The sequence below is a fragment of the Salvelinus sp. IW2-2015 genome, linkage group LG27, assembly GCF_002910315.2.
Source record: "Salvelinus sp. IW2-2015 linkage group LG27, ASM291031v2, whole genome shotgun sequence".
Lineage (NCBI taxonomy): Eukaryota > Metazoa > Chordata > Actinopteri > Salmoniformes > Salmonidae > Salvelinus > Salvelinus sp. IW2-2015.
The window spans coordinates 974,261-983,916 of record NC_036867.1 but is presented as its reverse complement, the minus strand read 5'-3'; the positions used below and the strand labels follow the sequence as shown (position 1 = coordinate 983,916).

General features: G+C 43.7%; 1 pseudogene; it reads left to right on the top strand.

Annotated features, from left to right (window-relative positions):
* The window catches only part of LOC111953839 (vasoactive intestinal polypeptide receptor 2-like), a 29,087-nt pseudogene extending 19,431 nt beyond the window's left edge, over positions 1-9,656 (top strand).

Sequence of the window (9,656 nt, the reverse complement as noted above, 5' to 3'; positions counted from 1 at the left end):
TGTGTGTTTGTGTGTGTGCGTGCGTGCGTGTACGTGTGTAGGCTGTGGTGGTCTATGGGACAACATCTCATGTTGGGCCCCAGCAGCAGTAGGGGAAGAGGTGACTCTCTCCTGCCCCCCTGCTCTCACACACCTCTTCGGACGACATGGTAAACACACATCCATCCCTCCATCATTCCATCGACCGTACTGTACATCCTCCTTATATTGCTGTTTATCCTCTCTGTCAGGTACCTTTAGTAGGAACTGTACTGAGGCTGGCTGGTCTGACATCTACCCCAGCATCAGCACCGTCTGCTGGTCCAGCGACAACAAACCTAACAAGGTAGTTCTGCCACAGCAACTCCAAAGTTAGTAACCCAACATGGTGTAGGAACTGTGACCGTTGAACCAGAACGGACTCCACTAAATCACTACAGAGTCAGACACTGCACTGAGCTGGGACAGGTTATTCAGTCAGTTGTGCCTCAGATGGAATCRTCTCCTTTGTCTGCTTGGTATTGGTGGGTTATTGGGTAAAGGAGCCAAGGAAAATTCKTTTTCGAACCCACCAAACATTTCATGTTTCTCATCCCCTACCTCTGATTGTGTGTCTGGTGTGCCAGAGTAGAGAGTCATAGGGCATACATGGCCTGTCCAGGTGGTGTGTCTCTGTGGTATGACAGCCTCTATGGTTGAGTGAGTCCAGACCCTCTCACGTGTTCCATTGAGATTCCACAGTCAGAGGAGAGGATTCTGTCTGGACGAGGAATGAATTAAAGGGTTCCATTCCTTCCATCTCTGTAGAGAAGAGTCTGGACTGTCTCTTTCCCAGAGGAGGTTCCGGGGTCAAGGTCAGGGTTCAGATGTGAAAGTTTAAAGTTAGTGCTCACTTTTTGGGATAAAATACAAAGCACATAGTTAGGGTTAGAACAGTTTATTATTGGGTGTGTGTGTGCGTGTGTGTGTGTGTGTGTGTGTGTGTGTGTGCGTGCGTGCGTGCGTGCGTGTGTGTGTGTGTGTGTGTGGTGTGTGTGTGGTGTGTGTGTGTGTGTTGTGTGGTGCGTGGTGCGTGCGTCGTGCGTGCGTGCGTGCGTGCGTGCGTGCGTTGCGTGCGTGCGTGCGTGCGTGCGTGTGTGTGTGTGTGTGTGTGTGTGTGTATGTATGTGTGTGTGTGTATGTATGTGTGTGTGTGCGCGCTCGCGTTGTGTCTGAGTCTGAGTCTGATGGTGTCTCAGACTAGGGGAATGTTTGTTTATAAGAATGAGAGGGTGATGGGGAGGAGAATGATGAAGAGTAGACAGACTGATACACACACAAACACACACTCACACACACACTAGCTGCTGTTATCCCAACCTCTTGTGATTATACACATCTATCAGAGGGCAGGAGGAATTCATGCAGGGTTGAAGCTAGCATTTGCAGTTGCAACCATTTATCTGTTGCATTCAAACTGGTTGTGAAATAAGCTCTTGAAGAGACACAGACTATTTTGCAACAAGCAAAGCTTTTTACTGGGCATCCAGAATGTACGCCTATGTGTGCAGTGTGTGTGGTGTTCCGCAGTAGCTGTGTGTGTTGCAATATGTGTGTATGTACATGCCAGAGTGTGTGTGTGTGTGTGTGTGTGTGTGTGTGTGTGTGTGTGTGTGTGTGTGTGTGTGTGTGTGTGTGTGTGTGTGTGTGTGTGTGTGGTGGTGTGTGTGTGTGGTGTGTGTGTGGTGTGTGTGTGTGTGGTGTGTTGTGTGTGTGTGTGTGTGTGTGGTATGTGTGTGTGTGTGTGTGTGTGTGTGTGTGTGTGTTGTGTGTGGTGTGGTGGTTGTTGGTGTGTGTGTTTACTCAACCAGCTGCTGTTCTACCAGTGGTGAAGACTCTGTACACTCTGGGCCACAGTCCTCTCAATTATTGCTCTCATCACCTCTACATTCACCTCTGTCTGATCAGGTAACACACTCACACACATACACACTCTCTCACACACACACACACACACACACACACACACACAACACACACACACACACACACACACACACACACACAGTGTAGTGTTTTGGCAGTGGTGTGTGAATGTGCTGTATTTTTAATACATGGGGTTATCAAGGACCTTTTGGATGTTTATAATTCCATAATTCACAAGTTGACCACTGTTTATAAACACTCTTATCCTGACCTCATACCTCCTTTCACACTGTGTGCATGTGTGTGTGGTGTGTGTTTTGTGTGTGCGTTTTTGTGTGTGTTGGTGTGTGTGTGTTAGGAGGCTCCCACTGCACTAGGAACTACATCCATGTGAACCTGTTTGTGTCGTTCATCTTTGCGAGCCGTGGCTGTGCTGGTTAAAGACTCTGTCATCTTCTCCCAGAACCAAAACACTGGACTGTAGCACACAGCCTCACTGTGTGAGACTCACACTATCTATCATTGTAAAATGTATGCAAATTCTGTCTCCAAGGACTGTAAACGTGTACAAGTGTTAACACAGTATAGTAAAAATGTGTTATTTGTAGTTGGGCTGTGAAGTCAGTCTGATGTTGTTTACTCACATGGCTAACTCTGTGTGTGCATGTGTTTTTGGTTTTGTGGTATGCGTGCATGCGTGTGTCTGTGTGTGCGTTTGTGCGTGCAGTGTGTGTGTGTGTGTGGTGTGTATGTACGTGGCATGTGGTGTGTGTGTGTGGTGTGTGTTGTGTGTGTGTGTGTGTGTGTGTGTGGTGTGTGTGTGTGTGGTGTGTGGTGTGGGTGCGTGCGTGCGTGCGTCGTGCGTGCGTGCGTGCGTGCGTGGTGGTGCGTGCGTGCGTGCGTGCGTGCGTGCGTGTGTGTGTGTTGTGTGTTGTGTGTGTGTGTACGTAGGTGGGCTGTTAAGGTCAGTTTGGTGATGTTTAAACTATTTCATAATGGCTAACTTCTTCTGGCTGCTGGTGGAGGGGCTCTACTACAGACACTGCTCCTGGTAACCTATTCATATACACACCTCGCTGTCTACCTAACAATCGGCTGGGGTAAGAACACACACCACACACTCTCTCTTTAACCATGGCGTGTGACCAGAGAGTATTATTCCCAGTATAATACATGTATGCTCACAGTTAACAACTGTTGTAATATTCTCTCTCACTACTCTCCCGTTTGTCCAATGTCACTTCCTGGACTCGTTGTTATTACTACATCTTCAGCCCCTGACAGAAGTAATCCATTGTCTTTAATGTTCCTGTGTTTAGCAGGTATTGGTTGAGTATTATGGACTGTGTCTTGTGGTGTAGTTTTTATAGGCTGCTGTTTAGTGGCTGTTTAAATTATGGTCTCAATAAGTCCTGGTTTCCTCTCTTCTCTCTCTCCTCCCTCTCTTCTCTCTCTCTCTCTCTCTTCTCTCTCTCTTCTCTCTCTCTTCTTCTCTCTCCATTATCTCTCTTTCTCTCTCTTTCTCTCTTTCCTATCTTCCTCTCTCTTCTTTCTCTTTCTTTCTTTCTTCTTTCTTTCTTTTCTTTCTTTCTTTCTTTTCTTTCTTTTTCTTTCTTTTCTTTCTTTCTTTCTTTCTTTCTTTCTTTCTCTCTTCTCTCTCTCTCTCTTCCTCTCTCTTTCTCCTTCTGCACTCTCTCTCTCCTCTCTCTTTCTTTCTTTCTCTCTCTTTCTCTCTTTCTTCCTATCTTCTCTCTTCTTTCTTTTCTTTCTTCTTTCTTTCTTCTTTCTTTCTTCTCTTTCTTTTCTTTCTTTTCTTTCTTTCTATTTCCTTTCTCTTCTTCTCTCTCTCTCTCTTCTCTCTCTCTCTCTCTCTCTCTCTCTCTCTCTCTTTCTTCCTCCGCTTTTCTCCTGCTGTCCTCTCTCAGGGTTACCCTCAGTATTTCTGGTGATTGGATCTTTCTGTAGGATGTATCTGGAAGACACGAGTGAGTCTGCTCTGACATCATCAACAGTCGACTGAACATCTCCCCGTCTCACAGCTCATCAACATGCGACTAATCAATGTGTGTGTGTGTGTGTGTGGGGTGTGTGTAGCTGCTGGGAGAGGAATGACATTCCTACCCCTAGGAGGGTGTCCAACTGGCCATAATGGCGTCTGTGATAGTGAGTATCAGTAGAGCAGTAATGGCACCCAGTATCAGCAAGCCTTTGAGTCACTGAACAAACTAGCAGAAACAGGGGCTGGGCTGCTGTCTCCATTAGAGCCAAAATGGGTTCCATGTCTAGGGCTGTTGCGGTGACTGTATTACCGCCACACCGGCGGTCACGAGTCATGAAGGCATCAATTCCACATGACCGTTTAGTCACGGTAATTAGGCTTCTCCAAGCTCTGATTCTATTGGAAGGTCATTAGTAGCTACCAAACTTGCTAACTGCCTGGTACTCAGCAACTCTATTGTCCCTCTAACCACTCTGACATCAATGCAAATGTTTATCGAAATCTAATCATAAAACATTTTTGGGATGCTGGTAGTTGTATTAATTTGTGATCTATCGCATCCCACAACTGTCCAGACTATGTTAGGAATATTTAATTTTTCACACAGCATAGAATAGGTGGACGTTTGTACTATGGGGGATAGTAGATTGACATAGGCTAGTGCTTTTGCTGGTCATTAGGCCTACTCATCTTGCTGGCTGACAAAAAAGTAAATGTGGATAGTTCTTCCAGTATCTTCAATATGCACCTCGGAAATAGATAAGGACACGCAGTTGAGTTCCGGATGTGTCTGTCTTCACTTGTAGCCTGTGAGAAAGACCCGATCACGTGATGGAGCGCACAGCACTCAGGGAGATGGGCATAACGGCCACTGGACACAAAAGGCATGGATTGTTTTAGGGTGCATTACGGCCACACAAAGGGGATGCCGCTGTGAAATTCAAGGCATTATCAAGTGCTTGTCAAATTGTGAATGAGTGACTGATGTAGTGTGTACAGCCTGCGCAAAAAAAAACAAAGCAGGGCTCATGCCTTTCAAGAGACTTTTTTCAAATAATCATTGCAGTCGCATCATGCAGCCTTAGAATGTATTAAAAATCTAAACATAGCCCATTTGTAAAACAACTAAAGTTACATTAATAACTCTAAATTAAGCATATAGGAGTACCAATTTCTTTGTTAACCGACCAACACAGAATATCCGCATGTGCGCACTCCCTCAAATCGTTTGGAGAAAAGATCCTTTCTATTTTATTCAGCTTTGTTCATTTGTATTCTTCATACTATAAAATAATGCCAYGGAAMTCTAAGCAAATCTTGTCTGCTAAAWMAACTAGTGTAGCCCACAGCCACTTGGCATAGCCAGATCAGGACCTAACATAAGGACAACTCAGAGTATGCTGTTCTTCTGAAATAGACTACTTTTTATTCATATCATGCTTCTAAAATAAACCATGGATTCATTGTGAAGGTGTAGGTTATATTGCATGGATTTATTAGACTTTTTAAAATGCAAATGTTTCTAKGGTCAGCATCAGTGGCTTGTGTGTGGAAGCCAGGAGATGCTAAATGTGAGTTTTTTTTAACCATTTTTTAACTAGGCAAGTCACTTGAGAACAAATTCTTATCTTTCAATGACGGCCTAGGAACAGTGGGTTAACTGCCTTGTTCAGGGGCAGAACAATAGATTTCTACCATGTCAGCTCGTGGATTTGATCTTGCAACCTTTCGGTTACTAGTCCAACACTCTAACCACTAGGCTACCTGCAGCCCCGGTCAATTACAGTCAATTACCATGAGACCGACAGTTATTTCTTTACAATCACTGGCTGATGAAATTTCGTGACCACCACTGCTCTACTKATGTCCTACTCATTCTAATGGAGGTCTCTTGTCTCATCAGATCAACTTTGTTCTGTTCATCAGTATCATCCGTATCCTAGTCCAGAAACTACTCTGCTCTGACGTGGGCGGGAACAACCAATCACAGTACAGGTACCCCTCCAACAACCAATGATAATACAGATATTCTCTCAACAACCAATCACATTTGTTTAGATTATTCTTACACACCTGTGTGTTGCAGGTGTCTGGCTAAATCCACCCTGCTGCTGATTCCTCTATTTGGAGTCAACTACATGGTGTTTGTCTACCTGGTGGAGACAGAGAGCGACAGGATGGCAGAATACAAGATTATCTTTGACCTGGGACTGGGGTCATTCCAGGTATACCACTACCTTAACCCTTGATCCTTAACCTTTTACCCCCCCTAACCCTAACCCTATCTAGTTTGACCTGGGACTGGGGTCATTCCAGGTATATACYTACACTACYTGACCAAAGGTATGTGGACACCTGCTCGTCGAACATCTCATTCGAAAATCATGMGCATTAACATGGAGTTGGTCACCCTTTTGCTGCTATAACAGCCTCCACTCTCCTGMGAAGGCTTTCCACTAGATGTTGGAACATTGCTGCAGGGACTTGCTTTCATTCAGCTACAAGAGCATTAGCAAGGCTGGGCACTGATGTTGGGCGATTAGGCCTGGCTCGCAGTTGGCGTTCCAATTCAACCCAAAGGTGTTCGATGGAGTTGAGATCAYGGCTCTGTGCAGGCCAGTCAAGTTCTTCCACACCAATCTCGACAAACCATTTCTGTATGGACCTCGRTTTGTGCACGAGGGCATTGTCATGCTGAAACAGGAAAGGGCCTTCCCCAAACTGTTTCCACAAAGTTGGAAGCACAGAATTGTTTAGAATGTCATTACATGCTGTCTCATTTAGATTTCCCTCACTGGATTTCCCTCAACTAAGAGGCCTAGCTTGAACCATGAAAAACAACCCCAGACCATTATTCCTCCTTTACCAAACTTTACAGTTGGCACTATGCATTGGGGAAGGTAGCGTTCTCCTGCTATCCAACAAACCATATTCGTCCGCCGGACTGCTCTAGTGTCCAATGGTGACGAGCTTTACACCACTCCAYCCGACGCTTGGCAGTGRGCATGGTGATCTTKYGCTTGTGTGCGGCTGCTRGGCCATGGAAACCCATTTCATMAAGCTCCCGATGAACAGTTATTGTGCTGACGTTGCTTCCAGAGGTAGTTTGGAACTCAGTGGTGAAGGTTGAATCCGAGGACATTTTTCCACGCTACGTGCTTCAGCACCTAGCAGTTCCGTTCTGTGAGCTTGTGTGGTCTACCACTTTGCGGCTGAGCCYCTGTTGCTCTTAGACGTTCCTACTTCACAATACAGCACTTACAGTTGACCGGGTCAGCTCTAACAGGGCAGTAATTTGATGAACTGACTTGTTGGAAAGGTGGCATRCTATGACGGTGACACGTTGAAAGTCACTGAGCTCTTCAGTAGGGCYAMTATACTGCTAATATTTGTCTATGGAGATTGCAAGGCTGGGTGCTCGATTTTATACACCTGTCAGCAACGGGTGTGGCTGAAATACCCGAATCCACTAATTTGAAGGGGTGTCCACATACTTTTATATATACAGTGCATTCAGACCCCCACATTTTGCTACACTACAGCCTTATTCAAACATTTATTAAATCGTTTTTTTCCTCATCAATCTACACACAATACCCCATAAAGGGAAAGGAGGATATCTAGTCAGTTGTACAACTGAATGCATTCAACTGAAATGTGTCTTCCGCATTTAACCCAACCCCTGGAACAGGGGATAGAACAACAGATTTGTACCTTTTAAGCTCAGGTAGTGTGATGGTTTGAGGATGCTTTGCTGCCTCAGGACCTGGACGACTTGCCTTAATAGGAACCATGAATTCTGCTTTGTATCAAAGAATTCTACAGGAGAATGTCAGGCCATCCATCTGTGAGCTGAAGCTGAAGTGCAGTTGGGTCATGCAGAAAGACAATGATCCAAAAACACACAATCAAGTCTACATGAAAGTCTACATGAAAATGGTTAAAAAGCAACAAATTTGAAGTTTTGGAATGGCCTAGTCAAAGTCCCGACCTAATCCCAATTGAGATGTTGTGGCAGGACTTGAAAAGAGCAGTTCATTCTTGAAAACCCACAAATGTTACTGAGTTAAAGCAGTTCTGCATGCAAGAGTGGGCCAAAATTCCTCCACAGAGACGTGAGAGACTGATCAACAACTACAMGAAGCATTTGGTTGGAGTCGTTGCAGCTAAAGGTGGCACAACCAGTTATTGAGTGTAACGGGGCAATTACTTTTTCACACGGGGGAATTGGGTATTGCATAACTTTGTTAATTAAATTAATAAAAMAATTATCTTCTTTTTTTTGCTATTTGTAAACTCAGGTTCCCTTTATCTAAAGTTTTAGTTGAGGATTTGATAACATTCAGTATAAAAAAATATGCAAAAATACAGAAAATCAGAAAGGGCAAATACTTTTTCACAGCACTGTAAGTATTCAACCCCTTAGTCAGTACCTGTTAGAATCAGCTCTGTCAAGTTGGTTGTTGATCATTGCTGGACAAGCSGATATCAGTCAAAACTGTAACTAGGCCACTCAGAAACATTCATCTTGGTAAGCAACTCCAGTGTATATTTGGCCTTGTGTTTAGGTAATTGTCCTGCATAATTTTTTAAAATCTCAGTGTCTGTTGAAGCATCAACTTTGTTTTCCTGTTCTTAGCTCTATTTTATTTATTTTTATTATGGCTGCATCATGTTATGGGTATGCTTGTCATTGGCAAAGACTATAAAAAAGTCCTAGCCAACGACAAGCATACCCATAACATGACGCTGTCATCTCCTTGCTTTAAAATATMAAGAGTGGTACTCATTAATGTGTTATGTTGGATTTGCCTCAAACATAATGTTTTGTATTAAGAAAAAAAAGTTCATTTCTTTGCCACATTTTTTGCAGTATTACTTTAGTGCCTTATTGCCGGATGCATGTTTTGGTATATTCTGCACATGCTTCCATCTTTTATTTCTGTAATTTATGTTAGTGTTGTGGAAAAARTACAACGTTGTTGATTCATCCTCAGTTATCTCCTATCACAGCCATTAAACTCTGTAACTGTTTTAGTTGGCCTCATGGTGAAATCCCTGAGTGGTTACCTTCCTCTCCATCAAATTAGTTAGGAAGGACGCCCGTATCTTTGTAGTGACTATGTGTATTGATACACCACCCAAAGTGTAAATAATAACACCATGCTCAAAGGGATATTCAATAGCTGCCCTTCTTCGGAAAACCTCCCTGGTCTTTGTCGTTGAATCTGTGTTTTAAATTCACTGCTCGACTGAGGTACCTTACAGATAATTGTATGTGTGGTGTACAGAGATGGGGTAGTAATTTAGAAATCATGTTAAACACTATTATTGCACACAGAGTGAGTCCTTGCAACTTATTATGTGACRTTTAAGCACATTTTTGCTCCTGAACTCATTTAGGCTTGCCATAACAAAAGGGTTGAATACTTTATTGACTCAAGACATTTCAGCTTTTCATTTGTAAACATTTCTAAAAACATAATTCCACTTTGACATTATGGGGTATTGTGTGTATATCAGTGGCACAACATCTCAATTTTAAATTCAGGCCGTAACACAACAAAAGGTGGAAAAAGTCAAGGGGTGTGAATACTTTGTGAATACACTGTACAGTGTGTTTTAGAAGCTGAGTTGATGTTGCCATATGTTGTGTTCTCCAGGGTCTGGTGATAGCTACTCTCTACTGCTTCCTCAACACCGAGGTGAGCTACTCTTACATTTCACCTCATGTTCTCGATAACCATACTTTCTGAAACTGAATGTGTGTGTG